Genomic DNA, 13,598 nt, shown 5'->3' on the forward strand with positions numbered 1-13,598 from the left:
AAAGCCACAGTCCCTTTCTCGGTGCCGACAGGGAATAAGATCTCTCAACTCAGGTGACTGCTGGGCGCGACACCCTCCAGCGTCTATGGTAGGGCAGATGAGCCGAAGACGCCATTTTTCTATGTGTTTCTTCCTATTCGGCTCGTCGAACGGTGGCGGGAGCCATATTGTGGCCCATTGTTATCAGCACACACACACACACAAAAAAAGAAAGAAAACTCACCCAAATCTGGCACTATGCGGCATTGGGCCAACTTCGCGGAGCACAATGCATCCTCTTTTCTTCTTTGGCTGACCACTCTCATCTCATACCAAGTAGAAGAACGGATGCACTGTGCTCCGAAGTTGGCCCAATGCCGCATGGCACCGCGACGAATTATTCAGTTTTCAGGAGAATGTGTCTTGGCTGGTATAGATTTCAGTGTTCTCTAAAGCGTAACGAGACTAGACTCCCGGCGCGTGAGCCTTAGAGAACTCCTTCAGAAAAAATAAAATAAAATAAAATGGTATTTCGTGCTTTGTTCACTTTTCTGATCCGTTCACAAAAGAAAGATGCCCAGACGAGAGGTCTAACCTCATTATAGGCACTAGAAAACATGTCTTAAATCAATATATCCACCAATATTTCCTCTGCGTCGAGCCATCTGCCCAGGAAGGCTGGCAAATATTCCGTATTCAAGCTTGGTGCAAGATGCAACATAGTGACATAACAGGTACTGCTTGCGACAATGTTGTCTGGAATCGCCTGTCAGTAGTTCTGCAGCCCATATTTCCTTTGTTGCCCTCGGAAATGTTATTCCAATATTGTACTTAAAGAAAGTCCATATGCTTGCACGTGTTTATTACTAAAAATAAATGATCTTGCAACACCTGGAGATTTGAGATGGGATAAACTACAGGGTGCTGATTTCAGGCAAGCGTGTCGCAAGCAGTACATCACGCCTAAGAGGGTCATAACAGAACCCTGCTATCGTGCGTGGTTGGAGAAACAAGGACGGAGGTTGCATTCTTCCCAGGTTCCTTCATTATTTTGCACGGCATTCCCGCAAACATAAAGACCGCTTTTGCTTTTGTTCCAACCTTACGTAACGTTACTTTATTTCCTGCTTATCGCTATCCTGTTTCTCAGTGTTGCGTGGGAAGGAGCTAAGTACGTGTTCCTACAGTGTCAACAGGATACCGCCTAACGAAGAGACGGCTTGCACTTCCTCGTTACACGACAACAACATGAATGGACATTGCGCATCGCAACAATCATGTGATGGCGATGTGGGCTAAACGTTGAAGGGGAACAAATCATACAGGCAAATGAACTTGTTATTCGAGTCACTGCCTTCCCACTGTGCTATTTATTTATGAAAGGCATTGGAATATTCATCACTTAGCATATTATACGTGGTCACTTTTCTTCGTGCATGCGCGCACCGAAAATCTAACTACTCGACTGTTCGTGCAAAGCCAAGTGGACTAAAGCACGTGTGTACAATACATGTTGAGATTTTGCGGTGTCTCTGTCGGCATGGTAATGAAAAGGGTACAGTACTACACAAAACAGAGTAATGAAACCCACGCTAGCTCTATGTATTTTGAATGTGGCCTCTCTCTGCGCATGTTTGGCACAGAGACAAACGTTTCCTATAATACATGAGCAGTGATATCTTCAGCTCTCGGGTACATCGTTGAGAACAATCTGTAGAGAGCGTGTCGTATACCCTCTCGTGCAGCTATTTTAACACTTTGTGGGCAACCAGAGCACTTCATTTTAATGATGACAATGTTGTCCCATCCTATACAGAGGGTTATACAAACGTGATGTGAAATCAATTTCCGTTATGTCCGCATCTCATGATATTTTCAGCGCAATCAAACCCTTTCGTTTCCGAGAACCATCTTATCTTGCAGCTCGATATTAGCTCCCACTGAACACGCGTGACGGCGAAACGCTGTTGAAGTGGTTGAAGTACGCACGTACTGCGTTGTGAGGGGAAATACGCGAGTCAGACTGTCTTGGTACATGTCCAGCTGTCATTGTAACTGGCAGGTAGTACAATAAATGATTACGGTCCCTACAACCGACCCTTGCGATGAAACGCAGGTAGCAGGGCTCAGTACACACTCTTAACTCGGTACCCTTTATTGTAACTTTTAGCAATGTGTAACCTTTATATAGACGTAGATTTCCAAATATCGTAGAGGTTACACGGCCGATACCTCTATTTAGAGGTTAAACATGACTTGTAACGAGACACTGGAGGAGCAATAGAGGTTACTTCGGTGTTCAACGGAAATTCAATCGTCGTAACTTATAAATGTACCCTTTATAGGAACGTTGTAACTTCTAAACGAATTCCACGTTTGAATTTCCTTCGTTTGTTTTTCTTGTTTGCTTGCAGGGTAACCTGTATAAAAGGTACTGCTCAAAAGTCACTGTGCTCTCGTTCAAGCCGCACATTCAATCATTCAGTACGAGAGTGTCGGATCAGTGTGCGTTACATTTCGGGTATACAGTGCGGGTATTTCTACGGTATGTTCACTACAAAGTGCAGTGAAAAGACCATCACCATCAGACAACGTTGACTATGGAAGTCGTTACAGTGGAAAATCGAATCATTTGGACGGTTAGGAATATGTCAAGAGGTCGCTAAAAGTTATTGGATTCGACGGCAGTGTCAATTCCAAAGGAGCAGAAACTGCAAGAGAGCCCTTGCGAGGGAATGAAAATCTCAGGGTGGGCTCTAGGGTATTTTATAATGACGTGAGTAATTGTCCGGCTTCAGCGTTTCATTTGTGAGCAATTCCGTATGTTGCGCGTGCGGGATCACTTTTTAGTGGCCTAAATGTTATTCGGGTACGGGACGTTTGCGAGTTTCTTCTCGTCAAGAAATTACGCTTTGCGAGTGATGTTTCTTATGTTCAATATTCAGCAAATGTAAGTAGGCATACGACAACACATCATATGCGACATGAATTCTATTAGAATATCCCGGCATTCAGAACTGAATATGACGCGTTTGAAACATAGCGGGTTCCCAATGTTATGTCCAGAAGTGTACTAAAAAAAAAAAAAAAAAAAGACATTTTGTACGAGCGTCACATTAGATGCGTTCATTCGTTTCGAATTTGGCGTCGTCGTAGCGTCTCACCCGGTGACCTTGGTCATGTTATCTGCCAACTCAGAACTGTACTTTCATTTTTCTATGCTTGCTGCTACCCTGATAGAGGGAGGGGGTATGGATGCTATCAAGCTGCTTCATTCTTTTTCTCTGTATTTCTTTCTCCCGTAAAAATAAAATAAACGAAACCACTTTCTAGGAAACGTTACTAACCTAGCATACTAATTCGCTGCTGGCCTCATCGTTATTCTCGCTTACCTCCTTCTGTGTGACCGACCTTGAGCCTTACCCCTTGCTCGTGATCATTCTCCGTATCTCGGCCTTGTCGCTCTAATATCTGGACAAACTATGGATAAACAGAACAAGGGTTGCATTGGCCTAGATAGGTTCCGTCAGTGGTCACCCCTCCCTGTCCTTTAAACGATTGCCACCACTCTTCATGCCAGATTTCACCGTCCTTGATTCTCCATCCTCTATAGACCTCCTCCCTCACCCCCCCCCCCTCCAAAAAAAAAGAGAAAGAAAGAAAAAAGGCAGGAGAGAAAAGGGCCCAGTAGGAAAGATCAGACACTAAAAAAAAAAAAAAAAAAAAAAAAAAAAAGAGCAAGTAACATTTATGTACTCCCTTGGTGCATCCCGCTGGTCGCTTTCGTGCACTGCAGTGTGCCGGTGTAGGTATAATGGTACATAGTATAGGTTTTTCTGCACTACAATGACTTATGGAAAATCCACATATACCTTTCACTAATCTCTGTTTTTCTCCTCTGAGCTGCGGTTTCGTGACCTTGGACGTGGCGAGACACCAATGAGCCTCTGTCCCGGCTTGTACGTATTTGAAGTTTTGTATTTAAAATACCTCTCCCTGTTTGTAAACAAATGACGTCATAGTGTTCGACAGCGCCACCAATTTGGTAGAGTTGAACTACGCTCGAAGCTAGGGGCGAACAAGGTCGCGACCGAAAGCCACGGTTTTGAGGGGATTACGATGGTCCCTGAAAGGGGCGCGACCTTCGGTCCTACTTTTCTTTCAATAGGAGGCAGCGTACAAGTGCCCATTCGTGGAACCCAGCCCTCCTCCTCCGATTGGTTTCGTTTTCAGTCTGTCTACCAACGTCATGATGACGTTTCTGGGGTAGAGGTCTATAATTATTTGAGTATTTAGTATCTTACTAGTTACTTTTTTTCTGAAAAGTATTTTGTACTCTATCTCAAAATACATTCCTTTTTTGTTCTAGTTTTCTACTCGGTATTTTAATTACTTTGTCTCTCGTCTTCGTGCTGCTGCAAACTCTTTTCTTTGCTTTTCCCGTGTCATTGTATACTGTGCTGTTTTTCTTATCTGTCCCCTGGTGTAGCATTCTGACATCAAAGGTAACTTTATGTTGCCGGCTGTTTTCATATGGGAGATTTGTCTTGACTAGCTTTCAGGTCTTTCACCTGTGAGCACGTTGAATCGGGTGATTCATATTGTGCAGTGTTGACTTGCTGCATGGGCCAGTGGCCAGTGCTGACCTTCTTGTCCATTGAGGGATATAAGGAGACCATTTAGTATGGTTGCCATAGGAATTTTATGGAGGCCGTGAAGAGGACAAGAGTGCCAGGCGCGAACTTGGCCCATACAATGGACGACGAAGACGTCACCTAACGGCAATATTAAACTACTCGATACTGCACGAACTCTTCCTGAAGTACAATTACTACTAAGATCAGATTTTCAGCTACATTTCAGCGAGATTTTTAAATCTCGAAACGGTACCCGCGACCATGTCTTCTTTTTGACCGAAACTGAAGTATCTTAAGTGTTTGATACTCTACTTTAAATGGTTTTATTTTCGAGTATTTTGTACTGTATTTTAGTTACGTTCTGCTCTTGATATTTACTATTCAGTTTCAAAATACTTCCTTGCGGTATTTTGTACTTGTCTGACTCTGTCCACGTGTAGCTCCTTGTCCTCTAGAAGTTGAACTGTGAGCTACTGCCATTCTTCCAAACGAGAGTCTGGATCACTTGGCCATCACTTCAGATTCGAGAAGCGGACCTTACGGACTCCCTCCGCTTCATGGAGGTTCGCTTTTTCTTCTTTTATTTTTTTTTTCTTTTGTCTCGGTTAAGTTCTTCCCCGCTGCGTCCAGCATATTTTATATTTGGTGACCCGCATAACGCTGACTTTGTCCAGCAAGTAGTCTCGCCCAGAGTCCGACAAATGCACGAAGCAGCCGATAGAGCACCCGTGCCGCCTTATTTGTTTGTTGCCCGAGCCCAGGCTGTGTTCTCCATGGCCGACATTATGCTTTCACGCTGAGCTCCATCCACTTTCCTTTGCCACCGTGACGGTAACCCACGGAAGCCGTTGTTCTGCCCACCCCGAAACCGTGCATATCAGACGGACTCAGCGACCTGGAACCTCGCAGAGTACATGTACAAACAGAACATACTACACAACTCGTGATATGCATGCTGATTAGCAACGCGGCATCGATTATGCCGCGTTGGCACACGAACAAAAGAGAAACCCCTTTTCTTTTTTCTTTTTTTGCGCATTTTCTTTACATTTCTGATTCGTGCTTCAAATGTCCTGTGGAGGAGGTTTCTATGCACTGAAACGGTGAATGTCTTTCCCGAATTGCCACCGCTAGGAATCCACCGTTTAGATTTAGAATCCCATATGCTGAAAATCCCAAACGGCGCTAGCGTGCCGTTGCGTGCGTGCCCAACTATGGGGAGCCCCCAACGGCGTGGTGAGCTGTCAAAAAACACCTAAATTAACCTATCCTCTGAAAACTAACCTAACCTAACCAAAAGCTAATAATTTTTGCTGCTCTGATGTGCCCGCTATGCTGAGCGTAACGGTCGCCAAAAATCTGGGTTTTATTCACGACAATGACTTCTACTGACGTCGAAATCACGCAATACCACGATGTTTGTCAGTAATATGTATTATTCAACACTATCATTCCGCCATTCTTCATATTATAGCTTTAATTTAGAAATCTGGGATTTTAAACGGTGGATTCTTAACGGTGGAATATCGTGGCATCCCCTTCGAATGTGCTGGTGATCGATCAATTAAAAAAACAGTATACAGATTGACAGTTAGACTCTATAGGTTGCAACGAATTCGCTTCTACTTCGGTTGATGATTCACATTGTGTTTCGCGTGTAGGGGTTTTTTAATTGATGTGATGTTTGGCATCACGTCAACCTCGGCGGAATTTTATTGCAAAGGTCAAACGTTGGATCCAGTCTGTTATTGTCTTCCTGATTATCATTCGCAAATGTGACTGAGTACTAGACTTCGAGTCAGTTATTCGGACAGTCGTATCGAGTCCACTACTCCATTATAAAACGTAGCGCTAATGCCCACACAGTTGACGTCACAGAAGTGACAGAGGTCAGTCATGGAAGACTGCACCTTTCGGACGAGCATGCAAGCAACGGATGCGGTTTCGTGGTGTCAGGATATCGCTGCTCGCAGGGTATGAGCATGCGTCGTGACACGATACTTTGTTGTGTAAATGATCCTGGGGAAACTCCACCGCACTCCCGACGCGTCATTTGGTCAACGAACTGTTGTGCTATTTGCCGTCTGATGGCAAAAAAAAAAAAAAAAGAAAAGACCGGAGTCCTCGTGTCGGAGTATGCACGCTGCGATTCCATGAGCTCGTCAGGAAGATGCGCTGGACGGCAGGCGGCGTTTTTCCAAAGTCCTGATGCGATTATGGTTCGTCAAAAACTTTGTTTCTATCTATCATATTTCCAGAAGATGTGTTCTACCTGCTGCACGAAACGGTACGAGACCGATAGCTTATCTACGGGCGACAAAGGAAGCAGATACAGTACAACTCCGAGAGTGGCCTCTTCTGCGCCTGCGGTGCATGCATTGCCTGAATGAATGGTTCTTGAAAGTGCGTCTGTGAAACGCTTGCTATGCCCGTTATGTGACGAGTCCCCGTTATGTGGATAAGGTTTTTTTTTTTTTTCGAATTTGTGACATCTGTTATTTCCCGTCCAGTGGAATTCAGGAAGCAAACATATGCGTAGACGAAACACAGGACACCCATCCACTCACCCGCGACACTTGCGCTTCGCAGTTGGCACAGGGGCCTTTGATTTTGTTATTCTTTGTGTGAAGTTGGCCGAGATCCATTCATCTGTTTATCACCCGTACGCAAAGCTACTGGGCGCATGCAGGTGTGGTTACGGGAAAGTTGATTTGTGTGCCCAAACGGGGCAATGTTTACCATGACTATTTGTTAGGAATACATATAGTCTATTCAGCGTCTCTTTATGCAGTAGTTAACCCGGGATCGCATGCACGAGGGACGAGGGGGGTTGCAAAAAAAGAAAAACTGAGGGCATTATTATAGTTTTACGTTGTAGTAGCAGCTTTACATGTCATAGCCGACAGCCGTCTGCCGCTAACAGGTAACAGAGTCCCCCCCTCCCTTTTTTTAGGGGACGTGCGCAGGAAAAAAAGGCAAGAGGTGTCATCAAAGATTTGGGGATGTAGGGGGTCCTTGTATACAGTGATTCGCGCAGGACTTTCATTTGTGCGGGTGTAGGTATTGGAATTGTTTTGGGAAGATGCGACACTCGCCTCATTAGGCAGTGTTTTCTTTTTTTTTTTTTTTATGAAAGAGATCATTATTGGAAAATTCTACGGAGTCAGTCAATTAAATCAATGTGTAAAATCAATGGAAGGATGTTGCGGAGTATGTCGGGTGCTGGAAAAATCCCTGTCTGTGTGAGCTTTTCATGAAGGAAGTCCGCCGCCCTACGCGTACGAAGAACATCCACTTCAGCATTATGAGGATAATACTGATAAGGATAATAGATAAGACAAATATGAGAAACATGCACGAATTCTTTCTGGTCCTTGAATGCGCTCGCGGGACACTGCCCACCTATTGTGCATGTGGAGTACATTGTACATAGTAATGGAGTGACGCGTGCCTGCCTTAGTCTAACCTATCTTTGCTTCCCATCCCGTCGTCGAACTCTATTGTTCTCCTATCTTGTGACACGCGCCAGAAGCCTTAGCAAACAAGGAAATTCATTATAACAGGTGCAAGTTCGTAGAGTTCATGCCAGCCACATATGTGAACGTGATATTTATTTATTTGCACATGATACGTATTTATTTCATCACTGAATGGCAGGGACAAAAAGCCAATGTCCGTAGCTTGACGAGGTCACTGGTCCCAGTACAGTAGCAGCGTCATGAGTACATAAACCGCATACTACACAGAACAATACAGTTACTAAGTATTTCCAAAGAACGAAAGAAAAAAAAGTTCAATCTACTAAAATATTTTACGATAACTCTTTTGGGGGGCTTGAGCAGTTCCAGAGCAGTTCTGTTCAAAGGTCGGGGAAGTGTCTGCTGAACCATTTGTGCACACTGCACCATCATATGTTCTGCACCTCCTGACAATCCATTCATGTTTGTGACAGGACGGACAACGGCACAAACAACAACAACTGTATTGTGAGATGATGAATGGAGAGTTTCATCGAGAGAAGAGATACTCTACCCCATTGCTGGTGGTGATGTGGGGAATGAAATAATGAGCCCCTTCACAATAAGGATCGAAGTCCTATGGTGTCCAAAACGGTCAAAAAGAGCTTTGAGCGCAGAGCGTTGGTGGGCTGGATTCGGCCAGGGACCAAGCAATTTTGATAGAGAGTATGGGCGAGAGTCCATGACAATTTCCATGACGGATATATACGTTTGGAAATTGGATGGATTAAATTGAGTGACCACTGGATTAAATTGGGTGACCATTGGATTAAAATGAGTGAGAAAAACTGAATACAACAGAAACATACATTGGTTATCATTTTTCTCATGTGTTGAAATAAGAATTAATTTAATATTTGGCATCAAATAACAGAAATGTCTTGAAATGACCTGGTGGCCTTGTCAGGGTGACCAGCGCGTTGGTGCTCAATTCTTTTTCTTTTTCATTCACCGCAAATACAATATTTGGGCCACCAGCAGTAAAAGCTTTTAGTACCACAGGATTTTAGTTCAAAACAAGCTATTGCTCATGCTTTATTATGCACTTTTCTACTCTCACATACTCTCACATAAATTATTGCTTTCTCGTATGGTGTACTGCAGCAAAGGTAAGCACAGCCTTCTCGGATTGACAATTGGATTAAAGTGAGTGAGAAAACCTGTAGTTCCTTCTTTGCCAATGAAAGAGAGATGCTGTGCTGAAACGCATGTCCATTTGCCCAATCAGAAGCAGTGGTGTAGTCGGTAGGAAATTCAACCCCCCCCCCAAAAAAAAACGTACCTTTAGTAGTGCATTTGGGCGAGAAGAACGAGGTGGAAATCCTCCTCCCCCACTTAAAGTACCCATAGAACCCCTCCCGAGATATTTTTCTGGCTACGCCATTGATCAGGAGAGTCTCCAAAATATCCTTTCCCTTCTGTTTTCCAAAGTGTGCTCTTATCATAGTGCCCCTAAGACCTGTAACCTCTTTACTTATACCCCTGTCACACGGGCATTTTCGATCCTGACCAAACCTGCTTGAACCCAATGCAGATCGGATGGTGCTACACGGCCGCTTCCAAGCAGGATCGAACTTTGATCCTGCTTGACTCAAGACAGTTCCCACTGCTCGACGGCCGCCATTTGCATCCTCGGCCCCGGTGAACTGTCATAACTTAAGACGGACATGCGCGCGAAGCTACAAATGATGCTTACATCGGTATACGATAAATTACCACTAATATCGCTGTTATATAGGAAACGCGAAATTAATGAGTTCCGTTTATTCATTTGCCTATGCGCATCAATCAATGCGCATTGAAAGTGGCCGTGTAGCAGCGTCAAAACTCGAGCGTGCTCGGGAAGTTCGATGCAGATCGGATTCGAGAAGGATCGAAATGCCCGTGTGACAGGGGTATTACAAACGACACTTGTGTTCATGTACCCAATAAGTACGCTGCACGGACAGGGGCGTCGGAATGTGAATGGAAAGAGACGGCCCCTTCCCCTAATGTATCGTTCCCTTATGCCCCTTTTGTGGAAACGAGAAGCTCCATAGAAGGAAGAAGGATCGTAGATGTCCTCTTTTGCACTGTATGTCATTCACGGTAGGCGCAAAAGTCTGTGACGTAGTTGGCTAGGGGATGGATCAACATATATGGATGGATGCAGATTGAAACTGCTTCTACTTTGCTATTAGTGCCAGACGCGCGAGGAACAGACCCTTCCAGTGAAGTTAGATAGAGGACGTAGGTTGAAATGGGATGGAAATACAGTTTCGTAAGTGGTTTACTAGGCCAGAAGCATCGGTCGCGAGGAGAACGACACCTGCGACAAAGTTGGCAAGAGGATGGATGCAGACTGAAACAGATGAATACCCAAGTTCTTGCGTCGTCTGCTTGGCTACAAGCGTCACTCACGTTGAGAATAATCTCCTCGGACGAAGTCGGATGGACGACGGATGTTGGTCTGTATGCCGCCTGCGTGGCCACGAGCGTCAGAGGCGCGAAGAACGGACGTCTCCGATGAAGTTGGAAAGACGATGGATGCAGGTTGGACATGCAAGGGTCATTCAAGATTGACAGAGGCCTGTGCTCGAGAAAAATCAGTGAGTAAATGTAATTGAATAAAACTTTCAGGACAAAGTGCAAACCTTCTCGGGTCAGCAGCATGTGCAGCAGCAGCAGCTGTCATGGTGGCGAACAGTGTGTACTGTAGCTACGGAACAGCGATGCAAAATCAAGTTTTTTTTTTTGCTTGAGTTGACTTCTTTTTTGCCACAAAATATTGGAGAATGTATAAGCTGTGCTACACAATCTGCAGGTTGCTGCAGCTGAAAATCTGGAGTAAAAATTGTGTGCATTTGTTTTGTGAATGCGTATGGTGGTGTGAAGTGAGTAGTACTTTTTAGGGGGTTCCTTCGTTGCATGGTACATGTTCAGTGTAGGATACCTGGGTCACTTCCCACCTCACTAGTATTACACTACAGATATATCACAGACAAGTATTCCTTCCTTAGTGTTTCACAGCATGAAGTTCATGAACATTTTATTTGTAGTGTAATCCAACTGCACACTAGCGTGACCATGTGATCAACTTCGTAAACAACTGGACTAGTAGACAAAACTGCAAACATAGCATACATGTAAATTTCTATGACTGCACACCCTGTTGCTTATTTCACACGTATTTCTCCTCCTTCAACCCATTCTCCAACAATAAATGTATGTTCATACTGATATGCTGTGCACCATCTATGTAACTTGTTTTTTTTCCTGACTGCATGGCTGAACAGATAATTAACACGGTGCATTCGTGGGCAACATCTCTAATCTCAAATAACCACAATTTACGAGTGTGTAACTATACATGCAGTTCTCACATACAGAGTCTTCAATGTTTGTCCTAAGTGTGCGTTATCTATTCGAGGGCACGATCTGGGTATGGTTTGGTTCATGAGGAATGTGGTCCCTGGTTCTGGAACACATCATGGCTGTGCAACTTTTGGAATAGGCATCCATGTGAAACGGTCCCCCTTGAAAGAAAAGAAATAGATGTCCTATGATTTACGTCCTTGGGTTAAACCTGAAGCAGTGAAACGAAAGCGATCAGAAGAAGAAAATTTGTTTGTCGCAGGGGAACATACTTCGTTCTGGCTAGAGGGATGACTGGGGGAAACATCAAATTTGTGTGTCATGTTTTCAACCACACGCACAGTTGAAGCTCCCTAATAGTAATTCATGCATGTGCACAAGCATAGAAGCATGTAGTAGGACTCACATGACAGTTGGTTATGTTGGTAAAGGCAACGCCACTTAGATACTACAGAAGGCCTACTTATTGCCTCCTCTCCCTGCTTCGCTACGTGGGCATATACAGTCAAACTCCTGTACAACGAAACTCAGGGGACAGCAAAAAAAATTTGCAGTGAAGGTATTTTCGTTAAAAAAGATGTCCATTATTGGACCTATAGGGCTCCAGCGGGACCGCAAAAAATTTTGCTGTAGTGGTATTTTCGTTAAAAAGGTGTTCGCTATAAAGGAGTTTGACTGTATAGTCAGAATTGTCTGCTATTGCGATTCTGCATGACTCTCATGACTGATTCGCCGTTCTGCGGAATTCAAGAACTCGGAAATGATTGCAGCTATAACTTTGAACCTGTAGACAAAAAGTGCAACACACTTTCCAGAAAACCAATCTTGAGAAAGATATGGGACCATTTTGAGCTTTATTTTTAAGTCTTCCCATTTAGTGCGCATGGACGTTCCATCACTGCTCGCAGACGACTGTGATTCGTCCTGCTACGACTGCTGAAAGCTCGTTCGTAATTCGCTACCGCTGTTGAAAACACAATCTTGATTGGCTGACCATTAGTTGTTACGTCACGTCGACGAGTAAGCAGGCTTTCTCTATCTCGGTGGTGTTGGTAATAGCGGAGCTTGAGTGTAATACTCGAGGGCATTTATTGGTCGTTGATTTATTTTAAAAAAAATATCTTTAATAGTTCCAAAGCAGACTGGTTTAACTAGTGAAAATTTTGTGTGCCTGACAAGTGCAAAAGCTTATAAAAATAATGCGTATCAATTGTGCTTTTATGAAATGCTGTGAGGGTAATATTGGGCTTAGTGCCAAGTTAGCTAATCCAGCGACAGAGTTTAACCCTAACTTCGCAAAATTGCAGTGGGCACACACATAAGCCCTGTGGACGCTTCATGAAAATATGGTGCCGCAAAATTGATTTTTTTTAAATGCTTCAGCACCTAGTATATCGTGGGACGCTGTCGGATGACTCCATGGCATAATCCTGCGAGGAATGTAAATTCCCTAAGCAACTGAGCCTCGGAAAGGTCTTTTTGTGCTTAATGTCTCAGGGAGTGGTGCTGCTTTGTGTGTGAGGTGGTGTTCCTTCTTCTAGTATTTTCTGTACAGATAACTAACACTGGAAGGTTATGCCCCTTATTTCCTCTTTCCTTGGAAAATCAGTACCACATAAATGCCGACTAAAAATTTTAGGTTCGATACCTTCAAACAACAAAGAAAAGCAAGGTGTGGCCACGGCTATAAAGGGCCAAAACGACTGACAGCTGTCATACCTTCCGTTATGGAAGTCATCACCTCCACCGAGGGAAGTCTGAAGCGTTTTTTTCCGCAGCTGTCGGACGATGCATTTGTTTCTAAAAGGTTTCAAAAATACAATTGTGCTTTGAAAAATACTACGCTTATCATCATTCATTATTTCACACAGTGGAAAAAATGAACATAAATTATGAAACTGTCAGGGTGGGCTCATGGTAAAGAGAACGTGGTGAGCAAATAATCTGGTCTCAGTTCTCGATTGGTGAGCAAATGCCTCGTGAGCAAATGTCCGGTGAGTAATTGTCTGGTGAACAAATGTCCATTGAGCAACTGTCCGCTCCCCATTGTGGATATGCCCAAGTGTGCCCAGGCATGGCAGAATAACCAGTCCTAACAAAGAAGCAGGGA

At 44.1% G+C, this 13,598-nt stretch overlaps 1 protein-coding gene across 1 annotated transcript in view; it reads left to right on the forward strand.

Moving 5' to 3' along the window:
- The window catches only part of LOC135368606 (la-related protein 7-like), a 175,204-nt gene that overhangs the window by 17,141 nt on the left and 144,465 nt on the right, over positions 1 to 13,598 (forward strand). The gene's annotated exons all lie outside the window — the stretch shown is intronic.

Source organism: Ornithodoros turicata, chromosome 9 (genome assembly GCF_037126465.1).
Source record: "Ornithodoros turicata isolate Travis chromosome 9, ASM3712646v1, whole genome shotgun sequence".
NCBI lineage: Eukaryota > Metazoa > Arthropoda > Arachnida > Ixodida > Argasidae > Ornithodoros > Ornithodoros turicata.